This window comes from Protopterus annectens, chromosome 3.part1 (genome assembly GCF_019279795.1).
Source record: "Protopterus annectens isolate FY-2018-M chromosome 3.part1, PAN1.0, whole genome shotgun sequence".
NCBI classification, from domain to species: domain Eukaryota; kingdom Metazoa; phylum Chordata; order Ceratodontiformes; family Protopteridae; genus Protopterus; species Protopterus annectens.
In genome coordinates, this window is record NC_056732.1 from 504963035 (window position 1) to 504989153 (window position 26119).

A 26119-nucleotide genomic window follows, 5' to 3' on the forward strand; every position below is an offset into this window, starting at 1 on the left:
CAATGAAGTCATATACATAAAGCATTCAGATTTTAAAACTACACTCAACATACAGCTCCCATATAGTCATATACATAAAGTGTTCAGAGTTAGAAACTACACTCAGCATACAGCTCCAATATAGTCATATACATAAAGCATTCAGAGTTAGAAACTACACTCAGCCTACAGCTCCTATATAGTCATATACATAAAGCATTCAGAGTTAGAAACTACACTCAGCATACAGCTCCCATATAGTCATATACATAAAGTGTTCAGAGTTAGAAACTACACTCAGCATACAGCTGCCATATAGTCATATACATAAAGCGTTCAGAGTTAGAAACTATACTCAGCATACAGCTCCCATATAGTCATAAACATAAAGCATTCAGAGTTAGAAACTACACTCAGCATACAGCTCCTATATAGTGATATACATAAAGCATTCAGTTAACTAGCTCCAATATAGTCGTATACATAAAGTATTCAGAGTTAGAAACTACAGTCTGCATACAGCTCCTATATAGTCATATACATAAAGCATTCAGAGTTAGAAACTACACTCAGCATACAGCTCCCATATAGCCATATACATAAAGTGTTCAGAGTTAGAAACTACACTCAGCATACAGCTGCCATATAGTCATATACATAAAGCAACTATACTCAGCATACAGCCCCATAGAAACTACACTCAGCATACAGCTCCTATATAGTATATACAATAAAGCAGCATTCAGTTAACCAATATATATATATTATACATAAAGTATTCAGAGTTAGAAACTACAGTCTGCATACAGCTCCTATATAGTCATATACATAAAGCATTCAGAGTTAGAAACTGCACTCAGCATGTTATTTTTCTTTTGGCTTTTCCGTTAAGGGTCGCCACAGCGGAACTCCGGTCTGCTAATGATTGGCAGTTGATATTTTTTTTTGTTATGGTGACGAGGTACCAGCCTGACGCCTAACCTTCAACGAAGGCGCGCCCATTCACCCATGTCTTTCGAATGCCACTCGACTGTGGGGAGGACATGCAGACTCCACACAGAAGGCATTCCAGCCGAGAATCGAATGGGAGAACCTCTTGCTGTGAGGCGACAATGCTACTGCTGCACCAGTATACAGCTCCCATATAGTCAAAAGCATAAAGCTCTCATATAGTCATATACATAAAGCGTTCAGAGTTAGAAACTACACTCACCATACAGCTCTCATATAGTCATATACATAAAGCATTCAGAGTTAGAAACTACACTCACCATACAGCTCCCATATAGTCATATACAAAAAGCGTTCAGAGTTAGAAACTACACTCAGCATACAGCTCCAATATAGTCCTATACATAAAGCGTTCAGAGTTAGAAACTACGCTCAGCATACAGCTCCTATATAGTCATATACATAAAGCATTCAGATTTAGCATAAAGATATAAAAGTTTTAAGAAGAATATTCAGCAAAACATAGAAAGTTTATTGTACCGCAGGTATCAGCTGGGTTGCATTTACAGTACAGTGCCATGATAATCTTGGGTTTCATGTTTGTATTAAGTGGTGACATCATTCATAATCTATCATTCATATCTCAAAACTTGCATTTTATCTGTCTTTGGCCTAGCACTCTTGTGTGGGGTCATTTACTGCACTGTTATAACTTGTTAATACTTGTGAACCTCTGCTATCTCTGAAAAAAAAAAAAACAAAAAAAAATCTTGCTTTTTTCCCACTTTTCTGAGATTTAAAAAAGTTCAGTTACAGGCTTGCTGTTCTTGAACTGTTTGTAAGTTTCTGTGAGGCCATTTTTTGCTTGGGCTAAAGGGAAGTCTGTCTGTTGATCAGTGGCAGTGAAAAACATTGAGCAGCCTGCCTGCCCCTGTGGGAGTGGTTACTGACTTGAAACTGTAGTTTTATTGGCCATTTTGGGTCAATTCCAAAACTCCTTCATCTTCCTCTCTTAAAACCCTCTTTTGCGCGGTTTTTGCGCGTTTTTGTGCATAGTGCAACAGCGGGCAGCACCGCCTAATTGGGTTTAAACTATTCCTGGCTCCACAAAGTCTGCTCTTCACTTTTTCCCTTAGAACTGCTCTATCTCTCAATTTAAACACCATATTCTCATTCTAAGGTCCTTCACTGGTCCAATTAAGTAATCCTACAAGTTAGCACTATTAAACCATAAGCACTACTTACTCTTATACTCTCTACGATTACCCTGTCCCCTATTGGTCCGTCTTAAATTCAGTTTCCCTATATTACTCTAGCATGTCCAAAGGTCAGTCAATGGTTTCCTCTCCAGTCCAGCTGGTGAATCTGGGAATTTTGAGGCACTGTTACAACTGTCTCATGTACACGGACAACCCTCTCCTCCTCCAAACAGATTCAAATATATGTGAGAAATGCAACTATTTAGCCAAACTGGAGGCTGAGCTCTCTCATCTCAAAACTGGTGTAACCAGTTAGGAGGAGAAGGTAACCTCACACAACACAATTCCAGTATCACATAGTCCCACCACATCAGCGAACCAAACACATAAATACACAAAAACATACTCGGAGGCTCTAAATAAAAATCTACCTAAGCAACAGAGACCTCCAAAGTAGACATCCAAGCAAACGCTACCTCAAAACAAAACACGCACAACACATAGCCCACAAAGTCAGTGTGCCAAGCAGCCACAGCCCTTAAGGCTGAATAACATACCTGATACTCTTGTAATAGGTGACTCTATTGTCAGACACACTGAAGTCCCACTCACCAGGCTGAATAAAGAGAAGGTCATGGTGAGCTGCCTGTCGGGTGCTAGGATCCGCCACAAAACGCAAGCACTCAGGTCACTCCAAAGCAAATACAAATATGACTCAGTTATTGTACATGCTGGTGTGAATGACCTGAGACGTACCTCCCTGGACTACATGAAAAGAGACATAGAGGAGCTCTCTGATCATGTAGCCCAGGCTGGTATGACCCTGACCTTGAGCAGCATCTTACCCTCACCTAGAATAATGCCACAGTACAAAGACAAAATGATCGATTTTAACAATTGGCCAAAACTTTGGTGTCATTCAAAGGGGATCCAGTGTCTGTCAGCCTGGGATGACATGCTCGACAAGCCACGTTGCTTTGCTAGGGACGGCTTGCACCTGTCACCACTGGGCTTTCGGATATTGTCAAAGGCTCTTGCCACCCCCATAGTGCCTTTTTTAGGCAAGGCTCAAAAGTCAAACCCACCCCCATAGACAGCACAAGGAACAAGAAACTAAGGGTAATGCTGCTAAACGCCAGAAGTCTTAACCTCAAGATGCACGCACTCAAAGATCTCCTCAGTATGGAGAACATCGATATCTGTGCAGTGACAGAAACCTGGTTCAAGGCTCCAGAGAGCACCCCAGCACTACCAGGCTATACCTCATATCATGCTTTTCAGCCCCAAAACCCGGACCGAACCACAAAAGGAGGGGGAGTTTCCATATTTATTAAGGATATCCACACCTCCAGGTTAGTGGCATTGCACGGGTATCGGAGACCATCCATGTGCAACTAACAGTGGGCAAGACTGCTTTTCAGTTTATAGCATCCTACAGACCACCCTCTCAAAGTCAGGAATCCCACTCGGCTTTCCTGAAAACATTGGAGAACATGAAGATCTCTCCAAACACCATTATATTGGGCGACTTCAACTACCCAAACATTGACTGGGAGCACTACTCAAGCTCCAGCACCTTAGCCCAAAGGTTCCTGAAAATTATAAACTCAAATGCTATGGAACAAATAGTCACCACTCCCACAAGAGGGGACAACATACTAGACCTGATCATTACCAACATGAGGACTCTATGCTCCACACCAGAAGTATATCCCTCATTGGTAAGATCAGACCATAAATTAATCTCACTGGATGTCCACATCCCGACCCCACCCCCAGCCCAGAAAACCACAGTGAAAAACTTCTCAAAAGTGAACTTCTCACTTCTCAAAACTGAAGTGGAATCCTTCAAGGCCCCAGGGCCAGTGGAAACTATGGCCCAAACTGCAGAATCCTATATAAACGCATTCTACGGACATCTCTAGGAATGCATGGATCATGCTATCCCAAACAAAACCAAGACCCAATCATCCAAAGGCAGGCGTCCAGTCTGGTGGACCCCTGCCATAAATAAACTGTACAACAGAAGGAGGAAGCTACTACATGATAGAGCAAAACCCCTAATAGGGAAGGCATCTCTGATCAGTACTAGCAAAAAATTACGATCCCTCATAAAATCCTCCAAGGCCAGCTTCGAGAGAAAAATTGCACAGGACACCAAAGACAATCATAAGGCTTTTTCAGTTATGTTAGAAACCTGGGATGCAACTCCCAGACTTGTTCTGAGTTGATTCTAAATGACAAAAAATACACTGAACCCACAGACATCACCAATATCCTGGCAGACAGGTTGAGTGCAAACTTCTCCACCCCCCCCCCCCAAAAGAGCAAGTATCTATCCCAGCAGAGGGCTGCCTCCCAAACATCTCTGATGCTCAGGTGAAGGCTGCCCTCTCCAAAGCAAAAACACTGCTTCCATGGGACCAGATGGTGTCCCAGGTTGCATCCTACATGAACTCCAAGAGGAACTAATCCCTCAAATAAAACAGCTATACAATCTCAGCCTCACTACAGGATATGTGCCCACAGAATGGCGTACAGCAACAGTGGTCCCACTCCACAAAGGTGGAGCCTCTACGGACCCTGGAAACTATCGCCCATAAGCCTGACTAGCTTAGTCTGCAAGGCTATGGAGAGGATCATCATGGAGCTCATAAACAAAGACATTGGGGACCTACAGACACTAGATCCTACCCAGTTCGGCTTTGTCAAGGGCAGATCCTGCCTTTTGAACCTGGTTGACTTCTTCAAAACAGTCACCAAAGCCATAGATGAAGGGAAGGTAGTCCACACAGACTATCTGGACCTTGCAAAGGCATTTGACACAATACCCCACTCGGGCATCATAGATAAGCTATCCAGCTTAAATATAAACCCCTATGTCACAAGATGGGTCGCAAACTGGCTCAAAGACAGAACCCACAGAGTGAGAGTTGCTGGAGCCATGTCAGACTTGAAACCAGTCACAAGTGGCATCCCACAGGGTTCTGTCCTGGGACCACTCTTGTTCGGTATATACTTTTCCGAGGTACAGGCAAACGTAGGAGGACTATGGCTCACCAAGTTTGCAGATGACTGCAAACTGGGTGCCATAATCAACTCTCCAGCTGACACAAACATCCTTCAAAAAGGTCTCATAGAGACAGATAACTGGTGCCAGCGCCATGGTCTAAAGCTAAATGCCAAAAAATGTATAGTCATACCCTTTGGCAAAAACAATGTGCCCACAAATTACCACATAGGCGGAAACCCATTAAGTACAGAGAAAGTTATTAGGGACCTGGGGACCCAAGTTGATAACAATCTCTCCTTTGAAAACCACATTGCCAAAGTGGTTAGAAAGACCTTCTACATAGCCCACCTCATCACGAAGGGTTTCACATCTAGATCAAGAGAGGTAATCATGCCCCTTATTCATCCCTCATCAGGCCCATCATAGAATACAATGCCCCTTTTGGGATGTACCTTACCCGACACCTGCAGCAATTAGAAAGACACCAAAAGTATCTCACCAAGAGGATCAAGGGTCTCAAACAGATGCCATATGCTGCTCGGTTAAAAAAACTCCAGCTCTACTCAGTTGCATACCGCCTACTTCGAGGCGATCTATGCTTGACATACAAAGCTATGTCAAATCCAGAATTAATGGACATGCTCCACCTCAGTAAATCTAAATCCCTTAGAGCCACCCACTTGAGGGACTTGAACCTCAGCACAGAAATAAATAGAACTTGCTGGAGGGACAGGTTCATAACCCAGAGGCTCCCTTTGCTCTGGAATAGAATTCCAGTTCATGTGAGGCAGAGCACCTCACTGAATCTCTTCAAGAAGAATCTCAATAGGTGGATGGGGGATCATAGGTTTGTCCCAGGAATTACTCCCGTGTCACTATTAGACAGAGGCACAGTAAACTAAACCTTAAAGGGCACAGTATACTTAAATCAAGGGGTGGCGTAAGCCATACAGAATCGGGCTAGGCTTATAATTGCCTCAGGGCAGATAGCCTAGTATGAACCTATGAACCTATGAACCTATATATAAAGAACTTACATAAGCAAATCAGTCTGTGACTCACGATTTTCATATGGTTACAATACAATACTGGAATCTGGTGCTTCATGAAACCTCCCTAAGGATGAATAGTGCTTTAGCTGGTTAATCTTTTTTTTTTTTTTTATTAAACAAGAAAACCATTAGCAGTGATGAAGTAATCTCAGAGGATTATGTAACTACTGATACATTACTTTCTTTTATGTGAGATATTTTGCATAGGCTTTAAAGTAAACTATTGATTCTGACTCTCCCTGCAGAGATTGTCTTTCTAGAATTGCCGCGGACTGCGTTGCAGCAGAAAACTACTTTGTGTGGGTGCAGAAATGAAATTAGATAATATAAATACTATAAAACAATAGAATCAGTCTGAAAATAATTGACAAGGACAGTACTGTTAATGACTGAGATATTTGTGATGGTATTCGATACACTTACATTACATGAAGAAATGGCATACCGTAACACTCCAGTTACTCAATATATACAATTTTGTAGTCATTTAGAGCTGTCATTTTTGTCATGAAAATGTTTCTGTTAAGTCTCAACAACAACTAGTGACCTGAGACTATGAAATTAGTTTTTGGGTATTACAGATGGAATGAATGTAATTGTGTATGCGAAAGAGCAGCATTCAACGTATTTATTAATAGATATACAGCAGAAGCTTATTTTCTTGCTAATTGTAGGTAGCCATCTTGTTCAGTGGCTTTTCAGAGGCTTCATTGCAAAATGTTAAATAACACTCTAATCTCTCTCTGCTGGTTTGGATTTTCCTAAATGTAGACCTCTATAACGTTAGAGGTTCAATTTTGGTATGACATAGTCGTAACCTGCTCTTCAGGTTCAAATGTTTCTGGGTATTACATAGGGGAGAGCACTAAATATCCTTCATGCCAGGCTTAATGACATCCATTTATACTTCTATTCTGTGGTAGTCATGGTATTTGAGCCAGACAGTGTCAGGTGCAGTTGCAATAGTTGTTTATGTGGGTTGTCTAAAGTACAGGTTGCTGTAATTTGTTTGATTTTATTTGTATGATTCATTTGTTAACAAGATAAGACTACTACATGCACATGGCTCATTGCAGTGACAAACCAGGAGCAAGTTTTTGTTTAAATCAGCCCTAGTCATAGAGACAGAAGCCATCCAATAGTTAATATTCTCGGCCTTTTTTATCAAGAGACTGCTTATTTTTTCCCCTTTCTTTTTTGTCCATTATTAAAAGAAGTATAATTGGGAAATTATTTCAGTAAGACTTGAACCAGGGCTGGATTTTCAAGTCTACCCCAAGAAAATGATAGTAAAAGTAGACTCTTACTGACTGATCATATCAGTTTATATGGCTGCTTCATTAAAACGGATGCATAAGGAACAACACAGGTTAAGGATTTTAGTAGTTATGTACCGTCTGGCAACACAGATTGCATCAAAGAAATTTCAGAGTCCTGTGCTTTGTCCGGGAGGTTATTCATTGTAGTTACTCAGAGGCAAACCTAGCTTAGAAAATTAAAGTGAGTTTTAATACAAATTTTGGAAGGATTGGTAGAATTATGGAATACAGAGAGAGAGAGAGAGAAAGCATTTTTTTTTTGTCATTAACGGTCCACAGTGACATTTTTTTTTTTTCTCCATCACTAAGTTTTGTCCGATCCTTCATGACTGATATCTGGACCTGCTAGGTTAATTATCTGATGTTCCATTCCTCATTGCCACATTAGATTTTCCACACTGTGACTAATTCCATGCATACCCTTCCCCAGGGACTGTACCATTTATTAGAACTATAGGAAACAAGCCTGTAAGGGAAGAACACAACCAATAATCAGCACAAGGGGATCACTGCATAATTGATGGGGGGGGTTATTTATTAAATTAAAGTCTTACCCTGTATTGCACAGACATGCAGTGACATCTATGAGCTGCAGGCACTTTTACATTCATACAAAAAGTGTATAATTCATTCATTTCACACTATGACTGATTATACTGACCACTCCTTGGGCTTCAGCAGCGATGGTACACATGGTGAGAGCACCCTTCTCTCCCTTTCAGGGAACAACAGCAGTACACAGGCCAATCAGTGTGTGTACTCTACTTCCCTTCTAACAATGCGGTGCTTTTTCTAAAATTAACCATTATTGACACTTAATAGGACTTGCACCTCTGTATTAATCTACCAGATGTGTGACTGATACTTGCACTAATTTTGATTTGGTTTGATAGTAGCAATTAAACCCACACTTTTTGTTTATAGTTCTTCAAATTTCTAATAAATATAGTATTCATACCAGTGCTGCATGCTTTGAATGCTGATTATACCACATGCCAGAAGATCTGAAAACCATTCTACTGACATGCAAGGATGTGTTATAAAATAAGATGAATAAATGCAAATTTTGAAGAATTGTTGAAAAGCATTTTTGAGCATGCCTGATCATTAGGACTATAGGCAAGTGTTTTGAGATTGATGTTGATAAGACAAAATAATGAATATAAGAAACTTCAGTGGTGGTGCTGTGGTAGCATTGTCGCCTCACTGTAAGACGTCCTGTTCGATTCTCAGCTAGAGCGTCTTCTGGGTGGAGACATGCGTGAATGGGCATACCTTCATTGAAGGTTGTGCATCAGGGCCAGTAACTGGGCACATAAAAAATCTACTGCCAATCATTAGCGGACCGGAGTTCCGCTGTGGCGATCCCTAACTGGGAAAAGCCAAAAGACACAACATTAATCATAAAGAAACATATAGCATATCAGTTGAAATCACCAAATTTAATTTAACTGTGCATACCTCCATAGAGTAATTGTAGGTTTTATTCTGAAATAGGTAGTACTTCTATGATGGTCTTTAAATGTCCATACTTAAACTTGTTTCTGTTGTGGTAATGGTCTATTAAGACTGCAATCAAGCAAGAACTATTGTCAAGCATGCACACATTTTCTGGTTATGTAAACTTCCATCTTTTAAAGTATTAATTCAAGTAAAAAATTGTTTATTTTGATAAGTATTACATTCAGTGAATATTTCTGAGAAAGCGAAGACAGTGGCCTTCCTTTTGCTTAGAATGTTGGGATATACTGGTGTATCCAGACAAAAAGTTCATTGTAGATCTGGATAAAGGCTTGCAAACCAAAACATAGAGAATATATCAACAACAAAGAAGTTGTTGAAGCCATTGGTTGGACTTGCATCCCACTTCTTTGTTGTTGATATACTGGAGTATACTGGAGATTGAGAATGCTGTTATAAAGTGCACCCATTCTAATGATGGAGTGCTGAATAGATTATCATCCTTGTCATGAGCGATGACTAGTTCCCTTACAGTGTTTACATGCTGCTTGCTCTTTGTTAAATAAATAGATATTTTCTTACAAGTGTTTTACATGCACATATTGGTTTTATGTTAGATTATGTCTGCAGATGCTCAAGTTTGTACAGTTGCCTATTTTTGGGCAGGTAAATAGAATGGCATACCCTAAAAAGGTTCACAAAGTGGGAGCCACTGGTTCTTGCCTAGGTTTGTCAAAATTCAGAAATGCGTCATAAAATTCTTTTTTAATAATATTATTCAACTGTTGAATAACTCTTATGGTAGTAACTCCTACGGTAGTAACTCCTATGCTAGTAACTCCTGTGTTAGTAACTCCTATGCTAGTAACTCCTACGCTAGCAACTCCTATGCTAGTAACTCCTATGTTAGTAACTCCTATGCTTGTAACTCCTATCCTAGTAACTCCTATGCAAGTAACTCCTATCCTAGTAACTCCTATGCTAGTAACTCCTACGCTAGTAACTCCTATGCTAGTAACTCTTTAATCTGTATGTTTGATATAACTGGTATTTGAATGCCAAGCTCAAGCATTTAGGCCAGCTTTTTTTCTCAAGTGTATGATTTTTTTTATTAAAAACAATGTAGTCAACTAAGCTGAAATATATTTAAGTCAAAGTTTAGTGCATCATTCACTAGATGGGCTTTAGCAAAAGTAGCATTTTACAGTCATGCACAGTTTTGTTACATAGGTATTAGCATAGGTTGGAAGAGTACACATAAGTATGCAGCACAATGTAAAGCCAAGTTCTGACCCCCGAGCTACACCAAAACTAGCATTGCTACTAAAGAAAAATGTAATTGTACTTCTTACTGTCAGAACAATAACCTTTCAAATTAAATTGTATGGAGGTTGATGAAAATTTGTAAGGGATGATGTTATATGCCAATCTGACAAGGTGTTGAATGTTTTGGATTCATTGAGTTATAAAACATTTGCAGTTGTACCATTGTCTACTGTTGCTAAAGGTGTCTTAGAAAGTTTGGAGGCCCATGATGTCATGTGCAGTAGGTTTATGTATGGTTCTAATAATACACTGCCCAATAATTTGTAACTATAACAACGGTACCTATACTGTGCAGAACTTGGCGATACCATCAATGACACTGTAAATTATATACTTTAGGTGCAAAAAATTAAAAAAAAATCTATGCATTATACAATGAGTGGCAAATTTCTTGAAATCTGACTGGCTAACTTGTCCTTCAGCCAGGAGACAACTGTTAAGTCAGACCTGAGGAAAAAGAGGCAGAGACATATTTTAAAAAAAATAAATGTGGCAAATAAGAGAAACAGAGTAAGTGGTCACAAATGTCTTTCTTTTTTTAGCAGAAAATTCTGAACATACTCTGAATTACTTAATTGTATCTATGCTACTTTTGTGGTATTAGCTAAACCAAAGACATGGACTTCATTCTGCCAGAGTAGTCAGCAGTCATCTAATTAGCCAATGGATTTGTTTACTATTTCAGTTTGTTAACTCAGTGGTTGCTCTAGTCCATTTGACCCTTTTCAGCTATAACCCAGGCTCCTTACGAGCATGCAGTAGGGACGTGAATACATTAGATACAGTGTGCATTAACCTGGTATTCAAATGCACAAAATAACACACAGTAAAGTGATTGTACCCATGACTGACAGAGAATAAACTGTAGAAATAAAAACAATTAAAAGTTGTTGAAAAGAAATACGGTAAAATAATAGAAATATATCGATATGAATAACAGAAAGCTGTGTTGCTAATAAGGAAGAGAATTATTTACAATAAATCTGATCATATAGCAATGAAAGTAATAACGTCATGAATGTTTATGTTCCTCCAATGAAGCCTTTAAAAGATGACCTAGCATGAGAATTCAGAAAGCTTTACTTGAATTTGAAGCCTTTTACTGTATTTTCATTTGTAATGTCAGCAGATAAATGAATTCATGTAGTTGGGGCTAGTTTGTTAAATGCCTTATAAATTATTATCTTTCCAAATGGAAATTTATTAGAGAAATAGTATCTGAATTTGAGCCTTTCAATATATCACTGTTCCTTAACAGCTTATCGAATTTTGAGAAATGGCCAATATTGTAGATTAAGAATTCTAAATGGAAATGTACTGAACAGCATATATACTTTGTGTTGTAGTGGAATTCTTTTAAATATTTTGAATAGATTTTTCTTTCAACAGATTGGAGCAACTGGATATTGTATGAAAAATGACAGGTAATGGGGGTAGGCTATATTCTAGTTCTGTGATTAACACATTTCTATCCATAGCACGCCATTCAGAGTTTGAGTTGACCTAGCACTTTGTAGGTAGTTGATTCTACCTATTATCTGACCCTTAGACTGAGGGTCCAATATCAGTCCTAGGTATTTCTGTTTGACTACTATGGTGTACGTTTTATTGACAGTCTTTATAACAGGAGTCTGTTTCGATAGTAGTAATTACATTCCAAAGAACATAATACCTGATTGAAAAGTGTTAATGTTAAGTGGATGAGATCTGGTCCATGAAGTTAGTTGTTTCAAGTTTTGTTGTAATTGTTGTGAGAGAATAATGATGGGCCTGTCAAAATGTAGCATAATGATGTCATCAGAATATGGAACTCGCTTTAGAGTAGTGAAACTCCTTAGTACGTCATTTATAAAGAGGAAAGGCAGAAGTGATCCAAAAACTGTTCCTTAAATAACATCACAGGTGAAAGTTCCTGCATCTGAGAGATTGGAATTATCAGAAATTGAAGGTCTCTTACTTCTGAATAGTTCCTTAGCCGTAAAATAGCGCTATGCCCAAAATGAAGACTAGCTATTTTATGTAGTAGCGGTTTACGGCTGACAATCTCAATGTTTTAGCACAAAGAATGTAGACAACACATAAAATAATGGGGGATTAAAGGCCCAAAACTAGGGTCAGATTTTAAATATTGCTCTGATAAACTTCAAAAGTTACCAAAATAACATAATATATGTTGGCATGCATTTTCTGTAGGACATGGTCTGAAATTCAATTTTATGTCATTATTTAGTGACTTCAGTACTCAGTGATTAAAGAGAAATAGATCACAAATATGGACATTCTAGAGAAATCTGGACAGCTGAGAAGTATGGCCCTTATCATATTTATGGAAGTTCCTGCAGTTAATCTACTTTCATTGCTATTGGTATATATATATGAGGTTGGGAAGAGCAGAGATAGTAAAGAAGCCATTACAAAAGCCATCCTGTTCAGCACAACAAAGGCTGTAGTTACCAGTTTGAGTGAATATTTGTGTGTAAATTAGTTTTCAAAGATTTGATAGAGGCCAGCAGTTCATCTTTAGTCTACTCCTGGAAGGCGAAGGCCGAGACGTCAGAGTTTCCTTGTATTTTTCCAAGAATAAATCGCGTTTGGTGAATCCTGCCTTGTTGTTTTTCTACTTTCTACATTATGTTGTTCTTGCATCTTTAGTCTTTAGTCTGAAGTTTTCAAAAATTTTAGTGAGAGATAAAAGTTAGCAGTCAGTCTGTAGTCTTTTAGTGTGACGGGATAAGCAATTTTTGGAAGATGTACAATAGTAGCATGATTGTAAAGTGTTTATACAATGCCAAAAGTAAAAGCAAGGTTAAAAATGAATGGAAGAAATCTTGGAGGCCATTCTAAGAAATGCTCGTTGGAGTTTACTGAATCAGGTCCATGCTATTTTGTTTAGATTATCAAGCATTTTTTTGTTTGTTTCATTGCATGAGATTCCTTTAAAGACAAATGTTGGGCTTATACTTGATAAGAGGATAAAGATTATTGATATTTAGAAATCGCCAAACTATGCAGCTTTATTAATTACACTGTTTCCTACACTACTTATTACATAAGGTGAAAACAATGAAGGAAAATTAAGAAAAAGTAAAAGAAAAAACAGTGACACGACTCAAAAGGCAGAGGAGTTTACAGCTGCCACCATGAACTGTTTACTTAAGGGGTTTATTTAGCATGCCTGTATCTCAGGGATATAGCGTCCTTTGTGGCTTTTAAGAAAGAAGCATACAATACTGAGAAATACTGATGAGAGTTGTTCCTTTTTTCTTTTTTGTCAGATAAGGAGATGTGCTTTTTTAGGGGAGTGATTTGACCATACTGTTATCATCATGAATATTTTGACTTTTCTCAGATCTGTGTCTGCTTATATAAACAATCTACAATTCCATGGGGTAAGGGATTTTCTGAATCTAAACCAGAAATTTTGCACAAAGTCTTGTGAACAGTTATAGTCTTCTAGCCCCCTTTCAGTTCTTCAGTTTACCGCACACAAACAATGAAACAGCCCAATGATTATTCCTTGTAAAACAAACCAGTTATACAGCCTATAGGCATGCATGCATACATGAGAGCACACAAACACACACACACACACACACACACACACACACACACACACACACACACACACACACACACACACACGCAAGCTCATACATGCATATTTATCAAAAAAACACACAAACACAGACATTCCTATACCCATGTGAGTTCAATTAAATGCAAATGGTAATTTACTGACATTCGGTCTCCCTAGTCCTAGCTTACTAAATATATAAGTCCCAGAATATTTTAAATTACTCAGCACCCTGTGAAATCACATTTATATGAACTGCTTTTTCACCATTTCATGATGTTTCTCTGTTTTGCACTTGCCTGGAGTTACACAGCCTTGGAGTTTAGTATATATAAGTGGAAGAGGGTAAGTATGCAGCAAAGTAGCTTACATGGGAGTGTGGGATGGGTGAGCTTGCTTCCTGTATTTTTTTTAGTTACAACTGTGATTTCAACAAGTATGCCGTCTGATGAGCTTGACTTGTGCACTTGCTGCCAGTGGCTTGTGTGTTGACTTTTCCAGTGGACTGGTTTGTACATCGAAATATATGATTGATGTTGTTAGAAAACCATTTAACTCTATAAATATTGAGAAACATTTAGTATTTCACTCAGTCGTAAATGTCTTCTGCTGTCATATGGAAAAGTCTGTATGTCCAACAAATATGAAAAATACAAGAGACATTTATTTAACATTTAGCAACCCCAAAAGTATGCCAGTACATGAAAATATGTGTGTATATATATATATATATATATATATATATATATATATATATATATATATATATATATACACACACACACACACACACACACACACACACACACACATATATTTACTGATATACTTATTTTTTTTTTTTTTTTACCTTAGGAGCAAATAATCACAACTGTAGGTATGGAGCCACATAACATGAATTCCAGCACATGTGCTGTTTAACTGTCCCACTTAAAACAGTAGCTGCCTAACAATACAAGAAGATTAGCAAAAACTATTAAAGTCATAAACCATAGGATCAAAATAAATCTGGCTAAGAATGCCAGCAGACGAAGACCCATAAGAAACAATAGTGTAGAGACCAGCAAATCACAAGTTCAAGAAAACCTCTACAAAGAAAACTACAAAAGGCATTAACATACACATGTATAAATAAATCAACTGAATCACATAACTATAATATAAAAGCAATATACCATGTCTGGGTATGGGTTATACTAAGATTTATTCCTGCCATTTGCTCTTCACTCTCATTGCCATATTGTAGCAAACTTGATTAAATCCAGCTTAATTTCCATATGTATGTGTATATCTATCTATCTATATATACGTGTGTGTGTGTGTGTGTGTGTGTGTGTGTGTGTGTGTATATATATATATATATATATATATATATATATATATATATATATATATATATATATGTATATACATACACACACACATATATATAAACTGATCCAAGGACCCTTTTCAGGCATAACACCTGTGTTTGAGAAAGCAAATGAAAATACTACAATTAACAACTCACTGCAGTATCAGTAATATCATATAATAGGGGCACAGTTATATGTAGTCAAAATACTGGTTACAAAGCAAGAGCTGTAAACAAAATGAAAGGTTGTGTACATTATCAGGAATTGTAAAACAGCTACTATCAGATAGGCAATTTCATTTGAAAGAATATGTTGACCAGGTAACTGGATTAGAACTAAATGGGCAAGAAGAAGATGAAGAAGAAAGAATTATTTCTACAGAAAGGTAAATTGAAAGACACAGAAAATGTATATGAGTAATATTAAATAATTCATATTTTAGTATTAGAGTGAGTAGTAGTACTTTCTGAATAATGTAGTAGGAGAAGTATTAATAGTAGAAGGAGTAGCAGTTACAGTAGTAGTGGCAATAGTAGTAATAACAGTAGTAATAGCAATAGTAGTACTAATAGAAGTAGCACCAGCGGTAGTAGTAATTGTAGCAGCAGTAGTAGCAATTGTAGCATTAGTAGTAGCAGCAGTACTAGTAATAGCAGCAGCAGTAGTAGTAGTAGCAGCAGTAGTAGCAATTGTAGCAGTAATAGTAGCAGCAGTAGTAATAGTAGCAATACTACTAGTAGTAGTAGCAGCAGTAGTAGTAATTGTAACAGTAATAGTAGCAATTGTAGCATTAGTAGTAGCAACAGTGCTAGTAACAGTAGCAGCAGTAGTAGCAGCAATACTACTAGTAGTATTAGCAGCAGTAGTAGTAATTGTAGCAGTAATAGTGGAAATTGTTGCAGTAGGAAATGTTTCTCTTAAATGCCAACACCTGACACTGCAATGATCTCACTTAAATCCCACCTTATCACCTTACTACCACTCATACTTTTAACACCCACCTGTTGTAAGTGTCCTATCTCATTTGCATATCTTTCTCTTTTGGTTGATTAAAAAAATTGTAACTTTTGTACTGCATGTGATGCACATTATTGTAATGTTTATGCAAACTTCATTCTCAGACCTTTTGTAAATTTCTAATGTTCTCGTGTAAAACACCTTATTGTAATGTTTGCATACAATGTCATTGTCAGATGTAGTTATTTTTTGTAACTTTGTAAGAACTGTCTGGAGCTTTTCTTGTAGGGTCTCTACTGAAAACAGGTCACAGGGTCAGTTGGACTAACCTGCTTAACAAATGACAAATAAATAATTCAATAAATAGTAGTAGCAGCAGTACTAGTAATAGTAGCAGCATTAGTAGTAGCAGCATTAGAAGTAGTAATAGTAGCAGTAGTAGTTGTAGTGGTAATGGTAGCAATAGTAGTATTAGTAGTTAATTAACTTTAGAGTGAGGATCGGATGAGAAGGTAAGGATTACATGTGAGGTAGCAAGGGGGTGTGTGATACAGGGGATTATGACTGTGCCTCCAATCATAATCAGCTTATGTGTTTGAAACATGGATGCCAAGAAACGTCAGAGGTGAAACTTTGCATCAATGTCAAATACATGTAAGCCTGGTTATGATCAGAGACCTGTTCATAATTCTTCATAGTGCATGGAACTTTGTCTGTTCAATGTCCTACCAGTAAAAGAAAACAAAATGTAGGGGAACAAAGTGTTTTACCAGCTTTCATAACCTTTGACAGCCAATAAATGACTTAGTGCTGTCAGATGCCCAGGCAGAAATAGTGTGAACCTCTATAGAAATAATAGCTTTAAAAGTTGCTAGCTATTTTGTTCTGCCTCACTTTCTATTTATAAGTGTGGCAGAGCAAGGCTTCTAATGTCTTTTAAAAGCTGTTTCACCTTCAGCTGCTGTTCTTTGCCAACTTGAACTGTGCATTGTTAGTCCTTGGCATGAGACCCTAGCCATCAGGTGTCCATCTCAAGTTTTGTTAAGCACTCCTAAGTGCTATTAAGATTGAGTCTCATGCTCATGACTCCCTTAACAAATGTATCTTTTTCTTGACTTCACAGCGCAGTCACAGTGCTTTCATCACATACTAATCATGTAGTATTATCGTATCACTGCAATATTAGTCCTAAACTTTTTGATAATTAAATAAAGTGATATTCAAGGAGACCGGTAAACACTTTGTAAAAGATCTGACCAAAGAATGACAATGTTCATCATTAGATCACTGGGGCATTAGCATAAAGCCAAGAATATCACATACCTGGCCAGAATATTAAAGCTTTTAGGAACCTCCCATGAGCACTGTGTATACATTAAAGCACAAAAGCATGCTGGTATAAATAAAATATATGGGCACCAAAATGTCAGAACTTTCTTGCCATTGAAGAGTTTATTCAGATGTCTCATATCCTTTGTGACTTCAGTGTTGGCAGTTAGCTTGCAACTAAAGTTTTGTGGACAAATAACTACCCTTTTGAAGACCTTACTTTTTTACTGAAAAGTTTACTGTAATCAAATCTTATGTTTGTCAGAAAGGGGAAATGTAAGTGAGCTAGGCAGGTACTGTACAAAGGCTCCAAAAGGGCCAGGTTTTTCTGCCTTGTAGAAAGTCATGGTATATGGGCTCATGACATTTGCTTTTCTTCAATACACAAAAAAGGAATTTGTAGTAGGCTCTAAGACTTTTCCTTGAGTACTGGCATTTAAATGTCTTGGTGTGTCTATGGTTTCCAATTCATCTTCCTTAGATGTCCCCCTTCAGTCAAAGAAGAGATGTTTCAAAAGAGGGTTTAGAATGGACACAGTTGTCTATCTATTCTCAAAGGTTTGGGATGGACAGATTTGCTACAATAGTCTGATAGCTGACAGACCTTCAATCAAATGTTATCAGACCTTTTGGTGAGATTCTGTAGAAAGCCACTAAGGGCAAGGATTCCATCACATCCAGTGAGAATGGATGTCAGGCATCAGCTGAGAAGAGAGAAACCTGCTCCATTCTGACTGAAAAAGAGGATAGTATCCCTCAGATGCTGTTAAGAGAAGTGGTATTGGGTTCACCCAGGGAGATCCAGACATCTGAGACTTCCAAGATTATTCAGCTTGGATCTCCCAAGAAAAAGACACAAAACACTAAACATCTTTCTTCCCCTTCTCCACCATCCAACTTGAAGGGTTCCCAGAGAACTGATAACTCTCTTCTGCTATACCAAACATGTCTGAGTCAGAGAAAACTATATCTTTCAAGTCACCTAATGAAGAAATTTCATTTTCTGCTATTATTAGAGATATGGAAGAATTGTTTTAAATGGGATGGAATGCAGATTTCAGAAGCACAGAAAAGATAGTATGAACTTTTGAATGTAGATTCCCCAACATTTCTGGCTATACCTCCAGTACTTCAGGTTTTGGAGGATACCTTTAATTCAGCTTTAGTTTTCAGCCTTCTGCACCTATTAAGTCTGATAGATTGCATAAGGTACCTGATAAACATAAATACCTCTTTACAAATTCCTTATCTGACTCTGCTGTCATTTCTATTGATCTAAACTACAGCAGCTTCTTATCTTGTCCCCAGTGACAAGGACAGCAGAGCATTTGACAGATATGGGAAGTAAGTGTATACGCATCTTCCACTCTAGCTTTCAGGGCAATCAACTTGAAAAAATTACATGAAGCTGCTTACTGCTTGGTGTGATGGATTTGAAAGTGTTCTTAAGACACTCAGTCTTGCTGGCTGGATTCTGCCAAAATTCAAAGTCTGGTTATATTTGCATTCACAGTCTGTTGCATACAGAAACTTGTAGAATATACACTGATGAGAGAATATACTTTGCAGCATCAATGTTAGAGAGCAGTAACAAATAACTTTTATAATAAATCAAACTGGACAAATGTTGCAGCTTAAAATACTGTTCCAACTTTACTTCTCATATAGTACAGATGATGTGAGAGATATAACATTTACCTTAGGACAAATGAGTCCCTACCATACCTCTAACATAACTGGATTTATACAGCTCTTTATATACAGTTTTAGTCCTCTTGGTATTCTATTTTGGAGAATTGCTTATCCTGTAGAAACAATACTAAGCTTCCTTGTTTAAGAATGTCTTGTAAGAGACCAGCTTTTCTGACAGTGTGAACATCCTGTATTCTATTTGGATCTTTGTACAAAAACATCTGTTCTTGTGCCAATGCTGATAGTCATATCCTGTTTTCCATGCAGAAAAACATATTTTTGAGAAAACACATTGTCAGAGATCAGCTTTTCTGAGTGTGAACATCCTGTATTTTATTTGGATCTTTGTATAAAAACATCTGTTCTTGTGCCATGTCCTGTTTTTCATGCAAAAAAACATATTTTTGAGGAAACACATTGTCACAGTGTTATTGTCCATTCTTTAAAAGCAGATTTTACATTTTTGCTCTTGCATACATCCTGTTTTTAAGTCTGTAAGGGAAAAATGTCCATTCAGCAGGTTCCTTATTTTCCAAGCCATGGTCATTTAGTATGACTGCTGATCACATATTACTAAACTCTGTTTCTGCATTTAAGCAAGCTTTTTCTTTCAGCATATTTACAACAGAATTAATTTAATAAAACTAACAATTCCCTCTGTTTTTAAACATACTCAAAACATTTTATATAGAAAACACATTAAGAAACAAACCTATAGTCTTCTTTTGATACAAGTCAAAATGTGATTTTACATAGTTAATACAATAATATTAAGTATTACTACAAAAACTGAATGTATTTCAAACTTTTTCTTTTGCAGACCATTCTGTGAAAAAATTTTATCAATTATGAGCTGTGTCTCCTTTAATTTTATTTTTTTTTAACATGATCAATTTATTCTTTTGCAATCACAGAATTTAATTTATGACTTAGAACTGTTCCATTAACTCTTTGCAACTGTTGAATTAACTATAAGAGACACTAACTATGTGCTACTGCAAGCATTTATACACTACTGAAAACACACAATTTCAATGTCATTTTAACCATAACATTGTGGTCATGTCTTTGAACTGCCCATTAACATCTTGGTAAAGTACTGAACTGGGCTTAGATAATAAATATTTGAAAGCAATTATTTTACTGGGGTAAAACCAGTGATATTACAACTTGACAAATTAGTTTTGAACTTATTACGATGTATCCTGTACGGTATGTATTTGCACAGACTGTTTGCTATTTATGCATTTCAATCTAGTAGGTATCCTGGACCCATTGTTTTCTTTAGATATGTTTATTTCACACATATTCATTACTAGACATTCATTTAATTTGTACTGAATTCTTCTGCATTTGTACATGCAATGACTATAAAGTACATTTAGTCTAATCTTACAAATTTAATAACATTAATATTAAGCAAAATCTTGGAAAATGTTTGTCTCTTTAGAAATATCTAGTGGAATTGCCACCAAATGCATATGTCTTGTTATTTTAAACTACATACTCAACAATTATTAAAAATATTCATGCTTTTTATACCAACATTGTTTTGCCAAAAACATATTAAAAACAGTGACCATTCTTGCTATTAGAAACATTTATGCATTTTGCATATCTTTATTCTGTCTTGTATAGCTTTATCAATTTTAAATCATCTCTTGTTTTTTAAACCATCTCTTGTATAGCTTTACAATTTAACAGGTTGTAAATACAATTTAATTCTAAACAATACAATAATAACCATTATGATAGCTATTAACAACTTGTAAAATATCTTATCCTGTCAGGTTTAATCCAGTTTACCAGTATTTCTAATACACTAATACCTGTTTTCCCTCTCCCTAAAAGAGTATTGTCAAGAAGGAATGAGATATTTTTTCCTGTAGCTTTATTTTAGACCCTTATTATTTATTTTTATGTAGCTTTATTTCAGACCCTTGTTGTTTATTTTTTCTGTAGCTTTATTTCAGACCCTTGTTGTTTATTTTATCTGTAGCTTTATTTCAGACCCTTGTTGTTTATTTTTTCTGTAGCTTTATTTCAGACCCTTGTTGTTTATTTTTCTGTAGCTTTATTTCAGACCCTTGTTGTTTATTTTTTCTCTAGCTTTATTTCAGACCCTTGTTTATTTTTCTGTAGCTTTATTTCAGACCCTTGTTGTTTATTTTTTCTGTAGCTTTATTTCAGACCCTTGTGCAGTACTGCTTATACAGTCAGTGTAAAACTGAGAAAGTGCCCTTCCCCCTTATATAGTCAGTATAAAACTGAGAAAGTACCCCTCCCCCTGTAGTACTTCAGCACTGTTTACCTGCCCTATGCTGTGAGAATAGAATGTATGTCAGCCCAACACTTTGGTTATACATTTATTTTATTAGGTTACTAAATAAAGCTTTCACTGTATATTACCTCTAGTAGGTATTTACACCCTCCTGCACAATTGATTTGAACTGTATATATACTATAGCCCATTTGCTGGCTGTACTTGATGCAACTGAGGTTTTCTTGTCCTTTTAACATTTACTTGCAAACAGATTATCAGTGACATCTATGCACAATTGTGACATTTTATTACAATTACCAAATAGTGTTGCCTGTAAACATTTTAACAATTATGTTTTAATAACAATGATGCTTTAGAAAAACTCAAGCTACTTATCTGGCAATCAGTCTTGTTGTTTATCTTATCTTTCCAACATTTCCTGTAATGATTCATCTAGTCTAGGAAGGTTAGAGCTCACATTTCATACTCTGTAAACTATAATTAATTATTTTAGCATTTTTCCTTTAATGTGATTGTGATTTGCATAACTATGCATTTATACTACATAGATAGACATTATTTTACAATTAGCTTACATGGATTTCAGTATTTTTTTTATTTATTTTATTTATTTAACTATTTAACTGTCCTGCCATTAATTTTACAAAAACTGTTTGAATAATACCATCTGTGATTTTCTTTTTAAAATTCAGAACCTTAACTGTTTGGTGTTACTATATAATTATAAACAAATTGTAAAAAACAAAATAGATATTAGTTTAACCAGCACATTTATATTTATATTATTTATATTTGCTGTTGTCTGCCTGTTATTCTTGTGTATTGCAACAGATGTACTCTAGATGAAAAGAACACACATGCATGTCTGTCTTGTATATGTATATCTTTATACAAGCATGTCATGTCTTGTGACTTTAAATTTTTACTCATCTATTTTTATTTAATTTATATATTATAATACACTAGAACAGTTTTGTTTACCTTTTGACTATGCTAATGAATGGCATTCATATGCTTTACTTTACTGTAGTACTGATAGATGTCTTGCTTTAACGGAATGAAAGTAAAACATTTAAGAATGATTTGTCCAGGCATCAGATCCTACCATCCTACCATGTATGTATAACCATTTTCAAAACATAAACATATTATGTTTATCTGTTTTCCCTTTTCCCTGTTCTTTTCCGCTTCGTTAGTTTTTTTATATTATAAAATATATTTCTTTTGCATAGATTAACTGTGTATGCAGGAAGTTCCTAGTCTTTGTCAGTTCAGCTAATTTATTTCCTTTATCCTGCAACTGCTGTTGAAGAATTTCCTTATAGTCTGCTTGATATGTCTCAGGAGCTTGTTCTGCTGAATCTGAAACTCCTATGCACTTTTGAAAAGATGTATGTATAACTTGTCTAAGCTTCCTGAACTCATTGTGTCTGTCTTTTAGAAGTGTACTACATTCCTTTGTAACAAAATGTACTAGGGGTTCTATCAGTAACTGATTTGACTCACATGTGGTGACAGGACATAACTGTTCAACATCAGAATGTAATGGAAACACTTTACCCTTAGTTAATTCTTTATCATGAACAGATCTGTCTTTACAGTCTATTTTTTAGCAATATGATGCAATATTATTTTATGGCATAATACACAAAATGCAGTTTCTGTTGAAGCACACACCAAACATTTGTCATTTTTCACATGGTTTTCTTTGAGATACCAGTTAAATATTGTAATACATTTGCATAATGCCTTACTATCAACCTGCCCTAATAAGGTTTTACATTTACTAATGTGCTGTGTATACCAACATAGCAATTTACTAAAGTTTGGTTTACTCCTGCATGAATTATAAATAATATCCATACTGTCTAGTAATATACAAACTGTCTAGGAATACACAAACTATGTATGAATATACAAACTGTCTTAAGAATATACAAACTATTTAACATCATCCACACTAAATATGTGACACAGAAAAAAGTCTTACCAGTTAGCAAGAAACCAGGTGATCAAGCCGTTATTGCAGATGGCTAGAAATTTTTCAGAGTCACTTGAGAAGCTGGTGAAGCACAACAGGCAGCGGACTACTGTGCTAGTGGACATTCACCTTTTCTTGAAGAATTTATGGCACTGCGAATTTCTTGAACTAGTCTCACTCCGGATTGTAGACGTCTAAAACACTTTACTACTGCAAGCTGCATAAACTGGAATACTTCTGTTTAGGATTTACACATACGTACAAATGTTAGTTACTGCAATTTAACTGAAGTGACCCTCTGCATGGCCAAATATGTGCTGTCTATTTTTCTGACATGCAACAATCCATTTCCAGCCTTCCTTTTTCAGACACTAAAACTGCATTATCAAACATGTTATCTTCTGATTCACAAGTCACAAAACATTCAATAGAATGTGCTTATGATGCAGTTGTTGTTGTGTCAAGGGTTGCAGCCATAGGCTCTGTTGTAAACAGACAGACCCGAGTCAAGCTCCAGACTCATCTGGAAGATGTCAAATCTCAGATTTTGAATATCTTCTTATTAAAAGAATTTCTTTCTTGGAGTTCATTGTCAGTGGTCCTCAAAAGATTAGAGGAAAGAGATAAATTCATGCAGGGGATGAAATATATTTTTCTTTCATCAGAATCTAAGTATGAGAGGAACTATTAATCAAACCCTGGACCTTTCTTCAGAAAACCTTTCAAGCAAAGTCAACAAAAGCCTAGTAAGCAACAATGCAAAAATAATTGACGAGGGGACCCCAAAAGAAGGGGAATGGATTCCAGGGGTCATCCCAGCATAAAAAAGTGCATGACTACCTGTAAACCCTTTTCTCTCTTCCTCCAATCCCCGCTCTTGTCATCCCTACAAACTAACAGGCAGTCTCTCTCTTTTTTATCCTGCACATCTGGAAGCAAATAATAGGTTTTTGGGTACTAAGAATAATTCAAAAGAGGTACTAATTACAATGTACTTCCCATTCTTCTCAAGCAGGTATCCCTCTTCCTTCAAAATACAGACTCATTTGTTTTCTCATATTCTAAGAGATGTGTAATCTCAGGGTGTAAGATATCCTGTCCCCCTTTCCATCAAAAAATGGGCTTTTGGTCAAGGATTTTTTGTCCCCCAGAAAAAAGGTACCTGGAGACTGGCACTGGATCTTTCAGTTCTTAATTCCTTTCTGATTGCACCATAATTCAAGATTTCTCATTTTCCTCTTTTTCTGCCCAGCTATTACTTAGTCACCTTGCTCCTCAAAGATATATGCCATCATATACCAGTTCAAAAAGCCCACAGGTGTTATCTAAGATTCTTTGTGTCTGTGGTACATTTTTAGTTCATATCCTTACCGTTTAGTTTATCTACAACCCCAAGGACTACAAGAGCTCTAAGTTTAAACTTCTGTTAACTTCATTGATTTTTTACACTTTCTACATTTAAGGTTTGGATATTTCCATTACGTTTTGATTTTGGTATTATTCTAGTACAGTTTGTTGTATTTTGAAACTTTGTTTTACTGCAGAGTTTTTTTTCTTGAAGTCTTAAAAGTTGTTGACTTGATTAAGGTCAGTTAAGGAACATTCCTGTTGCATTCATTGATTGAGAAATTAGATCTAGCTAATCAGTGGGTGGAGATGAGAAAATGTATTTTTTTATTTAAGGCACTCGCCTACATTCCTCTTTGGCTACAAGAGCACTGAGTTTAAAACTACTGTTTCACTGCATTGATTTTTAGATTTTTTAACACCTGCTTACCTAACCATTGTTGTGCTTTTAAACTCGGTGCCTTTTTACCTGCCCACCCCTACTGCAAATTACAGTTTGCAAGTCATTCCCACTTATAGCTCCAACTATAAACCACACCCATTAGACTCTTAAAGCTCGAGATAACTTCAGTTTCATATAATCCGGCTTCTGATAGTGTACACTGCAGTGTTCAGAGTTTTAATCTGAATTGTGTAATGTTATTTTTTGCATTTTTTTTCTTGTCTTAACCAAAAGTCAACTTTTCGCATTTTTAAACTTGATTGGGGACATTAGTTGTGTAGTATTTTCTCACAGCAGTGGGAGAATTTTGAATCATTGCTTCAGGGTCTGAACCTCATTTATTTAATTTCTACTGCTTTTTACTGTTTGTATTTTATTTGGTAATAGGGCCTTAGTCTTGTATAACTCACTATAGTAAAAGAATTGTGAATTGCTGCAGGATCAGAGCCTCATTTATTACATTTCTAATGCATTTTCCTGCTTGCATTTTACTTAGTCTAACACATTAATCTTGTAGTATAACTCACAATGTGAGAGAATTATGAACTGCTGTAGGATCTGTGTCTCATTTATTACATGTCTTCTGCTTTTTTTCTGTTTGCACTTTATTTAGTCTGGGAAACTTAGTCCTGTAGTATCACTCACAATAGTGAGAAAAATGTGAGTTGCTACAGGATCTGAACACTTATACTGCATTTTTATCATTTACTTATTAGATTCATATATCATTTATCACTTTTAACCTATGCTGAGCTGTGTAGCAGTGGTTTACAGTACCCTGTATAAAAGCAAGCTCCTAGAGCTGTAATTTTCTATATAACATTTCTGCTATTTTCTCAAGTATCTGAGTGTAGAGGA

The 26119-nt window shown here is 36.5% G+C and overlaps 1 protein-coding gene across 1 annotated transcript in view; it reads left to right on the forward strand.

The window, feature by feature from the left end:
- The window catches only part of TG (thyroglobulin), a 2464750-nt gene that overhangs the window by 2049118 nt on the left and 389513 nt on the right, over nucleotides 1-26119 (forward strand). The gene's annotated exons all lie outside the window — the stretch shown is intronic.